This window comes from Grus americana, chromosome 2 (genome assembly GCF_028858705.1).
Source record: "Grus americana isolate bGruAme1 chromosome 2, bGruAme1.mat, whole genome shotgun sequence".
Taxonomy (NCBI): domain Eukaryota; kingdom Metazoa; phylum Chordata; class Aves; order Gruiformes; family Gruidae; genus Grus; species Grus americana.
In genome coordinates this window covers 166,887,663-166,908,543 of record NC_072853.1, presented here as the reverse complement: position 1 = coordinate 166,908,543, position 20,881 = coordinate 166,887,663, and the positions used below count along the sequence as shown (strand labels likewise).

The 20,881-nt window shown below is 40.8% G+C and overlaps 1 long non-coding RNA gene across 1 annotated transcript in view; it reads left to right on the top strand.

Annotated features, from left to right (window-relative positions):
- The window catches only part of LOC129203384 (uncharacterized), a 46,029-nt gene extending 25,482 nt beyond the window's left edge, over positions 1–20,547 (top strand). Inside the window, exon 2 of the long non-coding RNA XR_008576009.1 lies at positions 19,709–20,547. This is a non-coding gene — a long non-coding RNA (uncharacterized LOC129203384). The remainder of the gene's footprint in view (positions 1–19,708) is intronic.
- The last annotated feature ends 334 nt before the right edge of the window (positions 20,548–20,881 follow it).

The following is a 20,881-nucleotide window of genomic DNA, read 5'->3' as shown; positions in this document are numbered from 1 at the left end:
GCAGGGTAACGTCACGCGTCCAACCGTGCAGTATGTACGTCAGTGCGGCGGGTAACGGAGCGAGGCAGCCCAACCGACGGAGACCATGTGCCTTGTAAATATTATTACTACATCGCATGGAGCCTCAGCAGGCGTAAAGCTTTAAGTCAGACTTGCAGTTTGTTTTCATAATTTGCAAGCCCATTGCCTTTACGTAGGAATGTGTTTTTCTGCATGTGTGTGTGTGGTGGTGGACACCCCAGATGACTGGCAGGCATGGCACCAAGAAATACTTTGGAGGCCAGGTCATGGGATTGAGTAGGTTAATGAAGCTGTTGTGCAAAGTCAGGGATCTGAGTAATTCTAAAGATGAACCATAGCACAGGCACTCTGGCCTTTTCCCAAAATGGTTTACGAACACCTTGTGTCTGTGTATAAATCTGATGGTGGTGTGTCTGGTAACTGACAGAGAGAAGATACTTGATATTGATTCTACTGCCCTTGTTGGTATCCAGTCACATCTAGAAATGGATGTGAGGGCTTCTCCCCTCCTCCATTTAAATGGTAATTTTCTGGAAAATAATGCATTACCCAGAGAGTAGAGAAAAAAACAACCAACCAACCAACCAAAAAACCCCCAAAAACTCTTCATGGTATTCTACCTATTTTTAGATGCAATTTTTCAGCAGACGTAACAGTTTCATCAAAAGGAGAAGACCCTGGAATAAGTGACAACCTTGGAGAACTCAGTGGTGGCCAAAGAACATTTTAAAGCTGAATCTCTCTCATAGTTTGGGAGAATAGCCAATCATTTTGGTCACTCCCTCTCAAGTTTTCTGAGAAGAAAACAAAAAACTTCCAACAGACATCAAGTGTTGTCTCCTGATTAAAAAACCAATATAATTTTTTGTATTCTCAGAAGTTTCTCTGGGAATGGGAAAAATGTTTCTAACCTGAGAATGTAGGAATTGGACTTAAGAGTTAGTCTGCACTGTAGAAAAATGAATAATTGCCAATGGCGACTAAATTGGAAGAACAGTGATTATAAGTCTTACATGAAAGGTTTTGATTGCTCAGGGCAGCAACGGACAGATGTCTATTTCTAATCAACACAGATATGGATTCTGCTTCAGTTTGTACCAAGTTAGGAGATTATTTAATTTCTATTACAATGAGTTCCTCTAGATACATATTATCCTTAGGGAAGGATCCATGTATGTCTAGATGTAGACTCATTATCCTACCCCTCATAAAGCATGATCCAGCCTAATTTATGGTGAAGATAACTGTAAATTTGATCCAGCAGAGTATGCAGAATGTGAGCCAAGGCTGGTAGGAAAACCTGTCTTCTCTTTATATAGCCCATGTCATAAACATTTGTGAATACAGACTCTCAAGTCAAATTTTATGTTTTTTTTCAAAGGATATTTTTGGACCAGAAGACTTTTAGGAGGGATATATTTCATGCTAACAGGTCTTTTATGAGCTCTGACCCAGATCATCTAAGATTTTTGAAATTTCTCAGGCAGTTTCATCCTGAACTAGTGAACAGCTAATCACATGGTAGTTTTTACTGTTAGGACCCAAATGGTAAGAACTATTGAGAAAGATTTCACTCTTGTTGAATCTGAACTCAGATTTTATCCTCGTTTTAGCCTCCAATGGCAAAACCAAATTCTTTGATCATAATTCACATAAAAATGGATCCAAATGTATTTGAATCAACTTCTGTTTCATCCAGTTATGAGCATATAGCCTGGTTCTGATTTACACTAAGACACCTTTCTGCAAAGAAAGGGAGGGTATGAGCAGCAGAGTTATCACCTTCAGATTAGGATTAAGTCTGAAAATGTCTAAATTGAAAAGCTGAAAGGTGATGGATGTCTTGAGCTGTCATTTGGTCTCATCAATGTCACTGTGACATGGGTAGTTTCATGTGATTTTTTTCTCCCCAAGAGGCTGAGTTTGGAGAATATACACATGTACTAGACACTTGCCTGTCTTACTGTTGACATTCATTTATGTTACAAGGCACAAAGCTGTCTGAACTGAGATTTGAAGCCACTATGCAAACCAGAAACACACAGCTAATCTCAGTGCTTGCAGGTTACAAAAATAGGGCAAACCACAGGTGAGAACTGCTAATTTTTTTCATCATTTCAAAACTTTAGCACCAAGGGACTAATTCAAAGCCTGCCAAATGGAAAGCAATGGAAAGTTTTGTATTGAGGTCAGTGGGTTTTAGATCAAGCCTCAGAAGCAGCTGACAGCTGCAATGACCCCCAGGTGAACTTCATGGTCTGTTGAAACATCCACACTTGCCATGACTGCCTGCCCATTGCATCGTGTCTTTCCTCAGCCTTGGTTCTCCTACACTGAATTCCTGCTGCCAGCAGGCCAGGCAGAGAAGTGTGTGGTTTTCCAATTGCTATAGGCTGCTGCCCAGTCATGGGTTTAACCTTTTGAGAGCCCTGCCCTGCACTGCAAAATTCATAGCCGCTGAATCACACCCATGACCTCAGCTCCTGCACCAAAGACATAATGACTGTGGAATTCCTCTGTCTAGGGAAGGAAATACTGGAGTCTCCATAGTTTTTGTACCTTGTAACTGGGGAGCGCTAGGTCTGTCATTCCTCCTCATGGTCAGTTCCAGCCAAGGAAACAGTGAGGTGTCTGCTATTCTCACAAATACCATTTACACTATTCTGCATGTAGAGGGAACTTTCTACTTTCTGATCTCAAAGAGCTATGAAAATATTAATTAATTAAGCAAATAAAAACTCTATACTTTTACATATACTCATACTTTTTTCCATATATGATAATAATAACTGTTGCTAAACAGTAACTGTTTAGCAATCCGACTACTCAGTCAAAAATAAAACCAACAACTGTTAGGAAGCAAGAGTTATCTGCCCAATGGACAGTGAGTGTCTAAGGGAGACATGGATACTAAATCTTGCAAGTTGTTTAGCTCTTTTACTTCCCTTTTTCTTCTAATATTAGCTATTTCTCATGACAATCTGCATTCCTCATAGACTAGTGACAATATGTATTCACTTATGCTCCTGATCGTTTGGAAGAAACTACTTGCAAACCTTGTAGCATTTATTCTAAGTATGCAAGCACTAAGGTGGACCCTGAATACAGCAAGAATGATTACACTATGAGGACCTGGCCAAAACCTGTTGCAGTGAAAGGAAGCAAGCACATTGTCTTCAGATATCTGGAGAAGCCATCAAAGCTTCAACGTATTCTTCTGAGGTTGCCCGAAATTTCCTCAACTCATGATTATGTTGTCTGAAGTGGTCCAAAACTATTCACACTGTCTTATTATTGCAAAGAAGGGACCTTCTAGGAAAGTATCTGCAGATGGTTTGTTTTCCTTTCTCTATGTTCTTAACTTATAATCACCGTAAAGAAGAAGAGGGACTTCATAAGTCAAGGAACAAACTTCATTGGAATTAATGCTGTAGGACTTTTAACTCTAAAACCTTGAGTGCAACTTTAAAACTCAGCTTGACTACCATTGTCATTCAACCCTTAAAGACAGAGAAGAACTTCAGAAATAGATGTAAGATGCCTTCTTTAATAGACTGGGCATTTACATCATTGACCCAGGAGTCATGATAAAAACTGGAAAAAAAAGAAAAAAATCCCAGGAGGATCTGGAATTATTTGTGGGACAGTTATGATTGATAACTAAAAACTAACCTTAAATGCAGAAGGAGCGTGCTTTTTATGAACAGCACTCTAAACCCATAGTCAGAGATATGGGCTTGTTGGTCCTGCTTTGACTGGAAGGTGGACCAGGTACCATTTGGAGATCTCTTCCAACCTGGATCATGCTATGAATAACAACAAGCTTTCTGTTCTGTGTGTTTGCAACTCATTCATTCAGCCATCCATACTCAATTTCCCTGCCGGTAAAGTGTAAGAGATGCTTATTTCCTTACTGAAGGACAAGCCTCCAACAGTTCTCAGGAGATAATTTTAAGAAAGGGAATGATCATTGAACTGTTCTGGTGAATCTTCCTTTTGGTTTGTTCTTGGCATCATCTACCTAGATGGAAGAACATTGTAAAATTAGATTCATTTTAAGCTCTAAGGATTATTGATGTGAATAATTTCAGCATAAAGGTTGTCATGCTCAGACATGTCCTGTCTGCGGATATTGTGCTTTGGTGTCACAAAAAAAAAAATTTTGAGCTGCCTCTAAAATACCTGTAGTATCTACATGGAGTATTTAGATCTGACACAAAGCCTGCAGTAGATCTGTGCTTTACCAGAGAGGTAGCTAGAAGTGAGGTGGTGTCCCAGTGGGACCTCATGTGGAATGAGACTTAGTGATCCATGCTGAGCCCCACATCTCTGTATGACCTATTTATCTAACTATCTCCTTAAGTCACAGCCCTTGAAGATCTGAAGCTCTTTTAGTACTAGGCATTTAATGATTAAATATTTTGGTGTACCCCAGAGGTCCTGCATGTCCACTTCAGAAAGATGCAGGTCTCCCAGAGGTCCCATGTCATGTTTGTGAGCCCTGTGCAGATGTCTTGGATACCCCATAGTGTCCACTCTATATGTGTTTTGGAGAATGACATCTTGCCTGTAGTCAGTTTAGTTGCTGCAGCCTGAGGACAAAAATCAGGTCATAAGCTGGTAGATGTCTATTTTAGGGTCATCTGCATTGCTCTTCATGATCCACCTGGCTGCACTGAAGAGGTCTCCAATGACTATAATGGGAACTTGCATGCCCAGCTCACATGAACATACCGGCACTGAAAAACAGCTGGTGTTAGAGCTCTGAACCAGTGTTTAAATTCCACTGCAGCCATTCCCAATTCATTTCACTCCCCCTCTAACTGCCCCACTTCACGCTTGACATCTATATGTAGCCAATAAATACTTAAACAGATCAGCTAAACTGCCCTCTGGATGTGCCTGTCTCTTTTTATTGACTATAAAGAAGCCCAGAAAACTAGGCTAGGCTTAAAATTTTACTTTTAGGGGGCTAACATTAGCTGAAATGAAATCCCACCTTAAATATACAGGGATGTTATGAGCATTAGTTCATATTTTATCATTAATAATCTGTAGCTTAACTCTAGGGAAAATTTAAACAGAAGAGGCTAGAGATTTATAGATATCTAGGTGAAGGGTTATAAAATGCATATGTGTGTGTACAGGCTGTGGGTGTGCATACTTTCATATATATGTATGTGCACATATTTATCTATACCTGTACATCTATATAGGCAAAGAAGAATGAATACTTTCCATATAGTGCATTCAATGAAATGAGCAGATTTCAGAGCCAGAGGGATTTGTTATGACCATCTAGTCTGGTGTTAAATACAAGATCAGATGTGGATACACGGAAACATAAGCAAAAATATTGTCCGTCTCACCATTTCTGTCTTCTGTGGAGCAATGCTTGCTCCCCAGCTTCATTTGTAGTGATGATGCCTGTGCAGTTGCAGACAGCAAGGAAGGGAGGGATGTGATAAATGAGGAATTGAGAGGTGGGGAGCTTTGGCTCCTCACACTTCAAGTGAGTCACCCGGCATGGAAGAGCCATCACACTCCCAGCGTGGAGGCAGGAAGCCTTCCATAAAAACACGATCAGCAGTAGAGCCTGGTTGGGATTAGCCCAGGACTTTAGACTGCTCCTGTTTTCTTTGGTGCTTCTCATATGTATGCATGCTCCGTCATTGCTGAATGGTTGCAAATATGTGCCAGATGTGTTGCACGTGCTCCTGCAACAAACAACCTTTTGCAGCTTCACGCTTCTCATTATTCAAACATTTTTTCTCTGTCCTACCTGTAAATAGTCACAAAACTAAAGTTTGTTGAAGGTCAGTCTAATGGAGAAAGCATCTCTGAATGGAGACAACCAGTGTCTACCACAGGGACCTTGAGTGAGTCAGGCTGCTTTAGGAATCCAGCAGTTCAACAAGATGCTGGGAAGGATTATCAAAAGCAGGTACTTTGGCTTCATTCACTCATGGCTGCTGAGACACTTTTTCAAACCTGACCCTTAATCTCTCTGATCTTCAGTTCATCTCATCTGTAAAACAGGATAAAGTAATGCTGCCTTTCCCTATTTAAAATATAAGGTGATCAAAGCAGTGGCTGTCTCTTAAATGTCTGTGTGAATTTGTCTGCATGGAGTCATGTGTGTGCATGTCTGAGTGTTTGTGACATGGTCTACGTATATATTTTCATAAGTCAGTATGTGTGGGGGCCTCTTAGGGAGCAACACCTATTACAAACAAGCATGGTTTAGCTGACTTTTTAAACCCTTCTGTCTTATGCATGAAGCACCGGGACATCTGCTCAGCCTTCCAACAGATCTGGGAAGATCAATATATGTATTCTAGATGTTTTTCTATATGGGAAAAGAGATGTATTGAACACATATATTCATAACCACCTAGAGGCAAGCAGGGAAGGTAATTTGGGGAGCTGTGATTCCTGTGGCAGAGACAGCTGCTTCTCCTCAGGACTGTCGGGATGGAGAGTGACAAGCTGAGGACACATCGGGTCACTGCTATCTCCCCCGGTGAAGCCAGCATGGCTCCTCGCTGAGTCCATGGGGACCAATATCAGAGCCCATGGCGGAATCGGATGGGGAGCTTGATCCTCGTGTCAAGAGAGGGGGGCGAAAACACGCCGTTCACCACCTGCCTGGGATGCACGGGGCCAGGCACGGAGTCAACTGTCGCTGCACATCCCTCCACGCTGACAGCATCCTCAAGACTTGGCTTTCACCCTCCTGCCTGTAAGGTTTGGCGTTATGTATCACCTGCCAAAACACGGAGTGGAAGGCCTTGCCGCCTCTGGAAAAACACTCAGCGAGTGAAGGTGCTTGGGACAGGGTGTTCCTGCCATCAGTAACTCCTGGGCAGATTGTGAATCCTCCCCGGATGCGGTGTAGGTGTTGCCTTGCTGAGGGAAGAGTAGAAATATTAGGCAATTTTAACCTAAAATCTCAAAGCTTCACCCACCTTCAAAACTGCAGATTACAACTACGTAGGTAGAGAATTTGCTGATTGTCTGCCTTTTTTTTTCTTTCTTTTTAATGTAAAATAATGCTAGAGTTTCTTTTTTTTTAAAAAAAAAGGAAAAGGAGAAAAAAGCTTTGAAAACTTTAAAAATGGAAAACTGTACATGCAAAGAAGAACCATAGATTGAGGAGAGAGAGAAGGAAGGGTGCCAGCAAGAAAGCTGTGACAATTGGAGAAGTGATCGCACAGTGAAGAAGAAGTTGTTTCAGCGCTTCGTGGAACTGCAGGTCAGAGGTGGTGGTTCGATGCTCAAGTGCCTCTCTTTGGATAAGATCGGCTGTCACATTTCATCAAATACCCTGTACTAAATCCAAAGCATTTCAGCTATCAGGGCTGAGATTCATCTGCCTTAATTGTCCACACAGAAGCAATCTTGCATCAGCAGAATCAGCCCCTGGAGGTGTCTGCTTTCCCCTCTTGACTTCTGGGAGAGCTGCAAGTGACCATAATCCTCATTAAAACACTTCAGCTGTTGCCCAAGTTAGATGAGATGAATTTGGGCTCAAAAACTTACTGACAAACACAGCCAAGGAATGGGAAACCAAGAAAAGTGAGGTAGGAATAACACCTGTTTGTAAGAGGGATTTGGCTAAGCAAGAAATGTCCAGGAGTCCTTTGCAAGGGCACTACCATCCAGATGTCAAAGCAAAGAAATACCCTTTACCCACTCTTGCTTCTCTCCTTCCCATGTACCAATGTAACCTGTGGAAAAGTTATCCTAGTCCCAAATTAGGCTATAAATGAGCAAGGAATCCAAAGCTGGTGATATGCCTACAGGGTACACAGTTGAAAGTTAATTTGACATAGTGAACTCCATAGTACTCCTTTTTCTCCTGGGAAAAAAAAGAAAACAGGAATAAGAAAAAGACAGTATTTACACTTCTGGTTTATTCTAGTCCAGAATACATATCCTCTCCTCTTTTCATATAAGTCAATATTTCAGCAACTGTTTTATTCGGTGGATGAGGAATTGGTTGGATGGTCGCATCTGTAGAGTAGTAGTCAATGGCTCAATGTTCAAATGGAGATCGGTGACAAGCAGTGTCCCTCAGGGGTCTGTACTGGGACCTGTACTTTTTAATATCTTAACCAATGACATAGACAGTGAGATCAAGTGTACCCTCAGCAAGTTTGCAGATGACACCAAGCTGAGTGATGCAGTTCATACGCCTGAGGGACAGGATGCCATCCAGAGGGACCTGGACAAGCTTGAGAAGTGGATGCATGTGAACCTCATGAGGTTCAACAAGGCCAAGTGCAAGGTCCTGCCCCCCTTCCCTCCCCCCATACTGATACAGGCTGGGGGACAAAGGGATTGAGAGCAGCCCTGAGGAGAAGGACTTGGGGGTGTTGGTGGATGAAAAGCTGGACATGAGCCAACAATGTGTGCTCACATCCCAGAAAGCCTGGGCTGCATCAAAAGAAGTGTGGTCAGCAGATTGAGGGAGGGGATTCTCCCCCCTCTACTCTGCTCTCATGAGAATCTCTCAGAGTACTGTGTCCAGCTCTGGGGTCCCCAGGACAAAAAGGACATGGAGCTCTTGGGGCGAGTCCAGAGAAGGCCACGAGTATGATCCAAGGGCTGGAGCGCCTCTGCTATGGAGACCTCAGGCTGAGAGAGTTGGGGTGGTTCAGCCTGGAGAAGAGAAGGCGCCGGGGAGACCTTAGAGCCCCTTCCAGTCCCTGCAGGGGGTTTATAAGAAAGATGGGGACAGACTTTTTAGTAGGGCCTGTAGCAATAAGGCAAGGGGTAATGGTTTTACACTAAAAGAGGGTAGATTCAGACTAGATATAAGGAGGGAATGTTTTATGCTAAGGGTGGTGAAACACTGCCACAGGTTGCCCAGAGAGGTGGTAGATGCCCCATCCTTGGAAACATTCAAGGTCAGGTTGGACGGGGCTCTCAGCAATGTGATTTAGTTGAAGATGTCCCTGCTTATTGCAGGGGGGTGTGGACTAGATGACCTTTAAAGGTCCCTTCCAACCCAAACTGTTCTATGATTCTATGATTCTATGATTCTATGCATACTGGTTAGCAGGTGGGTGCATGATTATCCTGGTAATTTAGCCTAATCCAGAAGAAAAGTGTTTGAGACTGAATGAAGCAGAAAATAAAAATGTCGACCAGGAAACAAAGAGCAAGTGTGAGTGGAAAGGCGTCTTAGTGGGAAATAGAGGAAAGTGTGGTTAAACATAATGCAATACCCTGTCGAACCATGGTCTGTCAGACTCTGAGAACTTCAAGTACTGGGATGTTAGTGAACCCTGTGCCTTGTTGGGTTCTAGGGCACACACTCTTATCCATTAGCATTCAAAATAAAGTCATAATTTTTGGCTCATTTGCATGGAAAAAAACTTTCATGATCCTACAGCTGTTCTCACCCCAGTATTTGTAATTTTATTACTCAAATATCAACTTTTGTTCGGTGTCCAAGTGCAATGAAAACATAATATTTAAATATAAGCCCCATTTACCTTTCAAGTATTTTTCCTGTCCAAAAAATTCCTAGTAATTTGTGTCTAATTCAGGCCCTGAACTCATTATTCATCTCTTCTGTGTGCCTATTCATATTAATAGGTGCTAATTCTACCCTTGTGACATCATCACTGTTCCTAAGGTAACGGACTGTGATGTCAGAAACACAAGACAATAGCCTCTGGTTATGAATAAGCAAGTGGGGAAAATGAGTAATGAATTAATTGAAAGGCTTGTAGACTGTAGCAAAATATCTCAGGATCCAAACTTCCCACAAATGTTTTAACATACATTACCAGCTTAATTTTCAACAGATTAGGTATTGGCTGGGTGCACTGGGTGTGGGCCATTTGTGCGTGTGTGTGTTGGATTCTTGATGGATAATGTTATGTTAGGTGAATAGTATTTAGTCATGCTGTGCTCTAATGGCTGTCATCTCTTGAGCTTTAGAGTATTTAGTTTCATAACCGAATAAAACATTCTCTTATCCAAGTCTGGGGTAAGGATATCAGTGTAGCCTTGTTAAAAAAAGGAAAAAAGAGAAGAGGAAAAAAGGCAGAAAGATCTACTTGGTTGTCTAGTCCAATGTCCTTGGTAATGTAAATAGTGTGTTGTACTGTATATAAGTTGAATATAAGTTGCTTTCCTCAAGAGAAAATTTTAGCATGGGCCAGCTAGCAGGGAATGGGTTTTCTTCTCCCTGCCCTCCACGTAGATTACTAGCTGAATTTTCCTTCTTTTTCCTTTCTTTTGCTTAATTGTAATTATTCCTGTGCATTGATTTCAGCACTTAGCACTTCACTAGGTAATTCTCTGTGCAATCTTTGCTTCTTTTTCACTACACACAACAGACTAGATCCATAAAATTATTCAGGAGTTTAACTGAAATTTTAAGATTGTATGTTTAAAATCTAGGTTCCTGATACACAACCTTTCCTCCCTATTTTTATTCCCTGACTCCCACCATCTCCACTGCATCTCCTTCTGGGTCCTTACCTGTAGAGCCTAGCTTGAAGGGCTCTCAGTCACTATTTTCACGTGCAGAGGTCTGTGACGTCTCTCCCAAAAGAAACAAAGTACTGTAAAGGAAGGATAGCCCCATCTGTAGGGCCAGATTGCTGTGCATGCTTTGAAAAATTGGTTGCAAAATGAAACCCTCAATTTTCCCTCCCAGACTTTGTTTTCCACAGGAGAATCAGCTTCACAGCATTGTCTACTTTGCAAGGTCTTGAAATAGATGCAAAGAAACACCAGGCAGCAAATGAAACATCAGCTCATGGTTCCTTGGGACATCTGTTTAAAGAAAACCCCAGAAACTCCCATGACTGCCAACGAGCTGAGTTTTACAATACTTATACATGCCAGAAAAAGGGTTGAAGGTCTGTCTGAATCCAGATGGCCTACTGGGCTAGTACGGTTAAAGCATGCCAGTTTCTGTAGCCAACAGCACAGAAGGGAGTGATTTGGCTAGCATTATGGCCATCTGCCTCTAACTCCTCAGCCCAAATGACCGGATACCCACTGCAGCTGAATCAACAGTGCAAGTGCACAGCAAAGCTCAAATTTACAATGCTGGATCTGTATCAAGATGCTTCAAAATGGTGATCTGGGCTAGGAAGTCAAAGATAGATGAGCCAGATGCTGGTGAGATCCCTGAAGTGCTCTACAGATAGTCGCCTTCCTGTGTGTATCTCTATCCACCTACTGGGAATATTTTTCAGTATTAAAGTAATTCTCTTTTGATATGTGCATTCGCACTCAAAACAAATAGATAAAAAAAAATTAAAAAAGAAACAAACACCAAACCCCAAAGCAAAATTCAGTGTAAAGTGGAAATGTAGTCCAAGCTCGAAAAGCAATGTTAGGATGTTATAGTGATTCAAGATGTTATTCTTGGGTATGTTTCTTGGTTTGCTTTGGTTTGATATGCTTTTATTTGGTTATTCTGGAAGATCTATATATCTCATTCATCCCAGCTTAGAGTAAGCTATCAGATACAGTTAGGTTAGAACACACGTGTATGCAGATGAGATACAAGGTGGAGTTTTGTCCATCCATCTCAAATAACCACTCAACCTCTGTAGTCCCTTGAGCCCTGGGGATCAGTTAGTGAAGCCCAGAGCTCATTAACTGTTCTGTAAAGCAAATTCTTCTGCTTTTATGATGGAACAGTATGGAATGGCTAGTTTCTCTGGGGACATTTACACTCCTGAAGTTTCAACTTAGGGAAAAAACCCCAAAAACCTTCATCTAAAAAACCTTATCACCCTTTTGAAAAGTAATTACTAGAGAGGTGAGACAGATTGTGCAGCTATCCTGTGGTTATTTCTGAGATTTTTTTAAATGTCCCCAAATCTGTCCAAAATAATCTTGAAGCAACTTATTTCAAGAAGAATGTATGTGTAGACATACCAGTTCAGACTAAAAAGCTCTTTAGGAAGAGACCCATAGGAGATGCCTAAAAATAAATATAAGGAAAGGGCAATTTCCCCCACATACTCTCTTTGATCTTCTGTGGGAATGGCTAAGGGAATTTCATGAGAACCAGGGCTGCTGACTTTGGACATCTTTAATTTCAAATGTCAAAATATTTGTCCAGAAATTTTTTTAATGTTTTAAGAACTCACTTTCCACTCTCAAAATCTGTCAAAAGTAACAGTGGAGAGTTACTTTTTAGGGATTTTTGCCTTTTAGGAGAAAAATTATTTGGATGCAATTTCCCAGTCAGCTCTAAGAATTACTAGGGGAAAAATCTATTTAAATACACAGCATAACTTTTCAAGTTTCTGAATTGATCAGAGTATGGTTTCAACAGATTTAAAACACTGAAGTAACAACATGGAGTGGCTACGCATACAGCCCATGTATTAATCCAGTTTGCCATATTCTTTGCCAGTATTGATCACCTTCAATTTTGGTGTTATTTTTAATCAAAATGTAGATAATACCAGGAACAATTCAGAAATTTATGGGGTGCATGTAATATGGCTGCAAAACTTTAGAGAAATAAAATTTTGAGATGATTCCTGTATAAATAACTCTCAGCTAAAAGTTTCATTATCTGCATGGAAATTAAGATCAGAATTTGCGTTGACTTCTTGTCTGATGGACGACCCAGCAATAAGCATGGTAGAGATCAGGCTTCTTTATGGCATTTCTTCTACTGGGATATTCTGTGAGTGTTGCAGTAAAGCTAGCAGCCATGGCAATGCAACTGCTGATTAATTTAGGTGAAGCAATTTCTCCTTCTATATTTCAAAAAAAGCGTACTCCAAAGAAATGAGAGGGGATGGAGTTCATGGCAAAGATTATAAAATGAAGGAAGCAGAGCTGGTGCACAGCTATTCCAGTCTCTGTCTTGCATTTGTTCCTCAGAGCAAAAATGAAGAGTAAAGGGAATTTTATATATTTAATTATTTGATGCAAGGGCATATCTCCGTGGTAGCTGGAGTCACTTAGATTTCTTGTCATGATTCCAGTGGACATCAAATGACGCTCTGCTTGAGTTCCAGGACGTTTGTGTGCAGCCAGGATGTGCTGGTGGGACAGGCGCTTTGTAGGTAGGATGTGACGTACACCCCCGTACAATAATTTCTGCCGGCACTGTGTTGGATCCAAAGGACAAAGGGAGTTGCAGTACTTTATCAATTTTCTCATTTGAAGTCTACTTAGAAAAGAGATTAGGAACCCCTGTTCTGGGGAGAAATTGGTCTTTGACTGTCTTTGTTTTTTGTGGTTTTCACTCAGGCTTTTAAGCCCTAGGGAGCGATGCATAGTTCTATTTAAATAATCCACTTGTATATTTTTTTCCGTGAATGCTGATTTTATTTTTCAGAATTACGCGCTTACATTGCTATGTTTCGGGTGCCACAAAATACCATTAAAATGGAGGGTTTTGCTGATTTTTTTTTTTTTTTAAATGTAAGACTGTGGTGGGTCTCTGAGGTTCATATTTGGCTTTAAGAGATCAATCCCAGTCAGCTCTGATGGATCCAGCTATTTTGGCCAATGGTTATCCTTCTGCTAATTCACTTGTGGGGAAAAAAAAAAAAAAAAAAAGAAGAAATAAAAACATCGTATGGTGGTTCTAAAGTCCTCCCATCCATTGAATTCATCACACACATACACACTGAGAATGGAATCCATCCATCCTTCAGTATCATGAGTTTGGTTTAAAGAGCTGCATGGATGGGAAAGTTTTATAATCACATTCCCTGGACTGAAGTTATGTGGTAAAGATCAGGTTAACCTGGGTATAACTGGCTGCCAGAAAACACAGAAAATACCTTAGGAAGCCAGCCTTTCTGCTCTGCCTGAGCTTTAAAACACAGTATATGTGTGCATGTGTCTATTTATGCAACGAGAGAGAGACACACGCACATACACACATATATACGCCTCATTTAAATGGAGACATACATGCAAACACACTTACACCAAAATTCATCCCCAGTGACAGTTTCATTGGCGTCAAGGCACTGATATATGGGACAAATTCAAACATTTATCTTAATGAATAGATGAAATCTGTCGCTTAATGTTTGCAGTAAAAGAAGACTCATTTTTTTTTTTTACATGAGTATTTCACATTAGACAAAATGGGGACCAAAATTTGAAAGAAGTGGATACTCACACCAGAAAAAACTTTGGTTCCTGTCTTAGCTGACTCAGCCACCGAGATTTCCTGTTGTCAACAAATGTGTTCAACTTATATTGGGATGATTCAGAGCAGGAGCCTGGCTAGGTGCTTTAAATTGTCTCTTCTCTTGCGTGCTCTCTTTCTCTCCCCATGCATTAATCGCAGAAGAAAACTAGTCAGTGAAAATCTGCTTGCTGAGTATCCATAGTGTGGAAGACGTCTCATCATATCAAATGGGCAGCCAGATCTAGTAAAAAGTAGCAAAGTTGATGTGGTGAACAATTTCAATATTGTCAACTTATTACCACCTTAGAGTGTTGAAAGCCAATTCCCTTTTTCTAATGAACTCTTCCCTAATATCTTTTCTACTAAAATTCTTATGTCCGTTTTTAATTTTTTTCTTAAAACTGATATAAATTTAATTTTTTTATTCACTAATGAAAACAATTTTTTTTAGTACTTAAAAGGTAGATTTTAAGTAAACCAAAAAATCTGACAGCCTCCAAAATGATTTTGAACACAAAGTATTTTTTTTTCTAAAAACTGTAATATTTTTATGTTAGTATAAGAAAAGAAAGCTTCATAGTGATTACGTGCTTTCACTGAATGTGGCAATTTTTGAGTTAATATTATTTTTGGTAAAAAAGGAAAATATTAAATTAAAATAATAGAAAAATCGTTACTAGTTACTATAGTTACTATAAAGCAGTAACTCCCCACATTAAAGAGCACAGACCACCAGTAATTCATACAGACCATTGTGGTGGTCCACAAAACAAACATTTTGGAAGCAAAGCAGTAGGGGATCCTAATAGTTGCATGAAAAATGGTCCAACAGAAGTTTTCTCTGCTGTTCAAGCCTTCATCAAATGGAAAAATTAAATGAACTACTGCCTTGTGGCATGGCTGTATGTGGTATTGAGAAATCTGTACTTGCTAGAAGAATACTAATATCTGTGCAGCTGCCTTAGAGCAAACTTCTTCATGGGAACCCTGGGAACTTTCTGAGACTACCATAGGGGTTTTCCAGCCTATTCTGAGCTCCAAATTTCCACAGTTAATGCAGAATTAGCTAGTTTCTAATCAGATCATGTAGTGATCAAGAACTTGCGATGGACTTGGATTTTGGCCTTAAAGTCTTTGAATCACCTGTGTTCACCAGACATACCTAGTTCAGTTCTGTGCTCTACATGAAGACTGTATGGGGTTTATAGACTAATCCGTGCGCTCAGCAGAAGGAATTCTAAGATGAACAGTGTCGGATTATGCAGAAACACTGAAAAACCTAAAAATGTAACACAGAGAGACAGCAAGAAATTGAGACAAATAATAGCCTGAAAAATCAGGAGGAGTGTGGAACATGAAAGAGGGTGAGCAGTTATTTATTCGTAGGCGGGTGATTTAAATTAAAGGGATGAGAAATGTAAAACGCAGATGGAAGATCGTAAGACCTCTAAACACATGAGAGCCTTAAGAGAAGTATTTAGAAAGGGTAGAGTAACATCTGGGATCCTGAAAGCTGGACTGGATGCTAAAGCTGCATGCTTACTGGTGAACAGAACAAGGTCAGAGGGCCCTAAGAGCAAGTGTCATGGCAGAGTTCACATTCATACGGTGGGATTCCCTTTCTCCCAAGATCAGGTTGACATAATCCATCCTGATGACTGAGAAACTAAAGGCCTGGTGGCCTAAACTGATTTCTGTATCCCACATTAGGTGATGCAAAAGTGAGGGCTTAAGTCTTGCCAGTGGACAAAAGTGGATTAACCCTTTTGGTTTTGGAGCTATTTCAGATGTGCTCAAAAATAACTGCTGTAGTCCACTACAGTCACTCTCCTGGATTGCGAAACTGTATTTAAACTCATGGATCAGGGTGCTCCCTTGGAGACAAGGCGGGGTGTTATCAGCAAGTCAATGCAGGGACGTTTATCTCTGCACTGTCACTCACTGCAGAGCTAGTTATCTCTCAAAGGGCTGATACCGCCTCTTCTCACCCAGAGAGAGAGGTGATAGTGGTGCTATCTCGGAGGCTTTACACCCAGCTCTGGCCTCAGTTAACATCCTCTCTTTGATAGGAGAGGAGGAGGAAGGGCCATGGTGGAGCACAGGCTGTGGTGCCAGATATAGTCAGTGAGGGAGGTCGGGATGAAGGGGAAGCTGTAAGGCAAGATCATCTGGGTGGTTCTTATGGGAAGGGTTTGTAGTTATATCTACGATGTATTTCACTCTCACATGAAGATATCGATAGCCAGCATTCTGTTTGTTCCCCTGGCATGATGGAGGGTTGGTGGAGAATCTCAAAGTGAGGTGCCACAGCTGTGGGCAGAGCAGCTGATCTTGCTGGCGCTGCTTAGCAGATGGCTGCGCTAACTGTTAAATGCGTTTAGATAGAGCAACACAGGTGGGGAGTAGTCAGGGCAAAGACAGGTCTCCCTGTGAGGTGCCTGAAAAACTCAAGTCACTAACACGACTGATCAGGAGCAGAGAGAGAGATGGTAAAATAGAATGAGTCAGGAATACACAAGTATTTAGCAGCTTTCTTGGATAGAGATGCCATGCCAAGTCCTTTAACTGCTATCACACATTTGTCCTCAGAAATGAAGAAAAAGGAAGTATCTCCTAAAATGACTATTAAAATCTTTGCCTGGTGGGTAGATACATGCACCTGGGGCTCTGAATACGCTCTCCAGTATTTCATTCTCCATCCAGGGTGGTGAACTGAGCAAACTGCTTGCAAAAACTGTATTCACACTTCTTCAGTATATAGACAACACCGACTGTTTCTGCTGGGACCATAAAATACATGGTCCTTGGGCTGCAGGTAGGCTTCGGAGGCTTCATTTCTCCTTCTGAGCAACGAGTCAGCACACCTTTCATTCTCACTTGCCCAGTCAATGTCTATAGGTCTCACATGAGTAATGAATGCACATATGCCTCTTGGTAATTTAGGTGGCAAGGCAGACTGTGAATCTTCTCCTGGAAAGAGGCAAGAGAGCAGGACAGAAAATCAGGCAAAGGATATCGTCAAGGAAGCGCTAAAGCACAGACTACCTGATTTTGATAAAGCTGACAACTTTTATGGCCCATGTGCGTTGTTCACCTCTGGTTTGCACCTGCAACACCAAGAATAGGCTGTTGGTCAGTCTGTGTGGCTTATTTAACTTACCCTTGTGCCAGGATCCCCAGGAGGAGTCTGGAGAGCACTATCTCCTTTAGCTTGGTCAAATAACATCACATCTCCTCAGTTCTCCCAGTCCAAATGTGAGAACCCTGATAATTCTTACTGGCTGGGTCACAAATGTTTAATATGCAGACAGAAGCATAATCCACCGGCTCCATATCTACCTCCCTCCACCTTGCCTTGTTTCCTGTATTAAATCCACAGGAGCTGTGAACCTACAACAGAGGTAGGAATATTTCTTGCTACCTATCACAACTTGTAGGAAGCTCATAGTACCCAATGGAAACCATGATTCTGGCCAAAACAACATCCATCAAATAAGTAAGAGTTAGAAAATGCATAACAGATTTATATTTATTATTCTAGTAAATCTCCCTCCTCTTCTCAATGTCTTCTGGTGTGCAGTAACATACAATGCACCACCACGCACATGATATACTTAGTAAGATCTTTATTTCTCCATCTTTCAGTTCTTTTATTTATCGCCATGACCCAGACAAGGTGGTATCTGAGAAAAGCTGACACAGGCACTTACGTGGCCAAGGGCCAAATCCAGAACTGGTGCAAACCTGTTTGATTCCACTGTAGTCAACAGAGCTATGTCAATATTCATTGCTTGTAATCCAGCCCCTCAAGTCAAAGCTGTAGAGCTGGTTTGTTTCTTTAATATGTAGCATAGACAGTTAGCAACTACTAAAATACTAACTCCTATTTTTCTGATTCAAATTGCTGTATTAAATTGTCTAACATGAGACAATAGGTGTAGCTAATGACTTGAAGAACCTCTATATTTTTTGTTTTCCCGAGACCCAGCTTTGGAGATTAAAAGAACAATAATTTTCCTGATCTTCTGAAAATTCAACAGCCTTAAAAAGTCTGAAGATGGGTGGCTGGAATCACTATTTTTGAATTTTTAAGTCATTGTATGTTTCTGTTGTCCAAGGAAATCTCCAAAATTCATAGGAGTAAGCAAGATAAGAGACACAGTGAAGAGAGCTTAAAAAAGCAAACCCACTATATTGTTCTTAGCTGAAAATAGATTTGGAAATTAAATACAAAATAACCTAATGTGATTTTCTTTCAGCTGGGTAGAGGTTCTGAAGAAAAAAATGTGAAGTGAAAATAGAATAAAGAGAGAAAGAATCAGAGAGAGACCAAACTAGGAAAAGAAGAGGAGATTTTGTGTGTGTATGTGTGTGTGCGTGCAAAAGTTTTCCACTAGAGGAGAGCTGTGTTGGTCTGGAATTCAAGTCCAAAGGAACGCTCCCATAAATTAACTCATTTTTGTTTTTTCAAACATCAGTTAGCCTCACCACAAGGTCTCGGTGCTGTGCCATTTCCAAACCACTTTGGGACTGTCAAACATAAATCATGGGGTGTGGAAGCAGTGGAGGCAGAGAGTTATGATCTGGGCACAAGGTGCAAATTGCTTAGAGTTAGCGCCAGATTTCTTTTTTTTTTTTTTTTTTCCTTTTCACCACAAGGATTTTTTTTATTATTCCTTCTCTTGTTCTTTTCATGCCTTTCTTTCTTCCACTCTCTTCCCCACTGCTTTTTTTGTTTGTTTGTTTTGGTTTTAATTATTATGGTAAGCAAGGAGAATTAACAAGAAGCAATTAAGGTAACATTTACTGTAAAAAAGGTCTCTATTGGAGTGCTGCTCCCAGGATGACATCCCTAGTAAACTCCTACCCAGCTGAGGGAGTATTTTCCTCTCTTTTCTTTCTCACTTCCCTCCCCTTCCCTGTTTTATGATCTCTAGCAGTGATGGTGGTCTCAGTCTCACAAAGAGATCCAGCCATTGTTTTGTCGATAGCAGTTTTTTAATAGCAGTTATTGCTTCCTTGAATACATAACTACAGTAATCTACGACACATTGGCTCTGATGCTCACAGATGACTACAGGTGATTTTTTTTGCTGAGGGCAAAGAGAGATCTAGAACTTGACTATCAGAACAGTGCTCTGCATAATCAGAAATTTAGGCTTCATCTACTTGCCTATCATTGTACAGCTCAAACCAAAACATGTAAAAAAAGAAAAGTAATGGTCAAAAATACATGACTGAGTTTGTGCCCTTTTTCTCTCTCCAGTGATGATGCTGGATAGCTATGGGGAGAAGTAAACAGACCTCTTTGGACATTAAAGATATATTGTCTAAACTGGAGTTCAGTAAAGCTTGCTTGGATCACCCATTCCTGTAAAATTCTTCTTCAAAATAGCCTCAGGAGATGACAGCATTTGCATGTTAGGAAGTTCCTACAACTGCATTATTCTCTCCTGCTACTCCATGATCTGATTTCAGTCACTCTGCTACTTGCCTTGGAGTAAAGAAAAAAATTATTCTGCTTCTGTGTCATTTCAGGACTTTGACATCAGTAAGCCTGGAAACCAAAGCATGGAGATTCATCTTTCAGTGACTGAAGCTTAGACTCCAGTTTTGCCAACTTCCTCACCAAAACAAGCTTCTTAGTTGCTGATGGATCTTCTGTCTTGTTTCAAACAGATCCATAGAAGAGACGATGCTCAAGGAGATATGTCTAAGGTCCTCAGACAATGTGCTATAACTCTTTGTAGTTGCCTTCCTTCATAAACCCACTTAGAGTTTTATTTCCACCTTTTGTGTTTATTTTAAAACCACATCATCTAGTACTCCTAAGTCCATGGAGTGGGAATTTCCTTTCTTACCTCCTTTGAGTGTAAGGACCTTGACTTTATTTAGAACAGGTGTATCTGCATGACCAAAACCTGAAGTGGTTCCTTGTTTGGCTCCAGAACTACCCTATAGTTAATGGCACAGATTTGTTCTTATGCTGAGTCCAGAGGAGCCCAAGTGCTGGAGTGCAGAGATGAACAAAGGCATGGACAAAGTGGACATCAGTTTGGCATGGGTTTTCATTTCAGGCTTCTCAGTAACACCCTGTGTAAAGTTTTCCAAGGAGTCCATTTGTAAATCTGTAAGTTGTACTCAACAGCTGCCTCGTTTGTGTTCCCCAGGAAGTTTTTACACAGCTTGTACTATCCAGGCCATGTAAAACATAGTCATTCCTAAAAATAGTTGACCCCTTTTTGCAAAATCATGATTAGGTCAGTCACATTTTCTTTTCAGCTAAGTACTGTGAAACCACTGTTCCCTTCCAAAACTTCTGCCCTAGACCTTCTAGTGCTTTTATTTTGAGGGATCTGAGGCAACTCTAATTAAACCTTTCTACATGAGATTTTTTTATTATTATTATTTTTCCCTATCGCATTTCTGTCAGAGTTGAATATTGCATCCAAACTGAAATAAAATATATCCTGCATTTAGATGTGTTTGAATTAAGCATCGCCTGGCACACGTTTTACGCTTGCATCATACACACTGCTGCACTGCAGCCTTGCCCTCAGCTGGTCTTCAGTTAGGAGTGACTGACTTGATTTCTGCCTAGACCTCTCTTGTCCTGGAGAAAAGGAGAGAATGTGCTGGAGGAGACATGAAGAGCCGGTTATCCTCTCTGCAAACATTTCCCCTTCTTTCCTTTGCAACGTCCACTGTCAT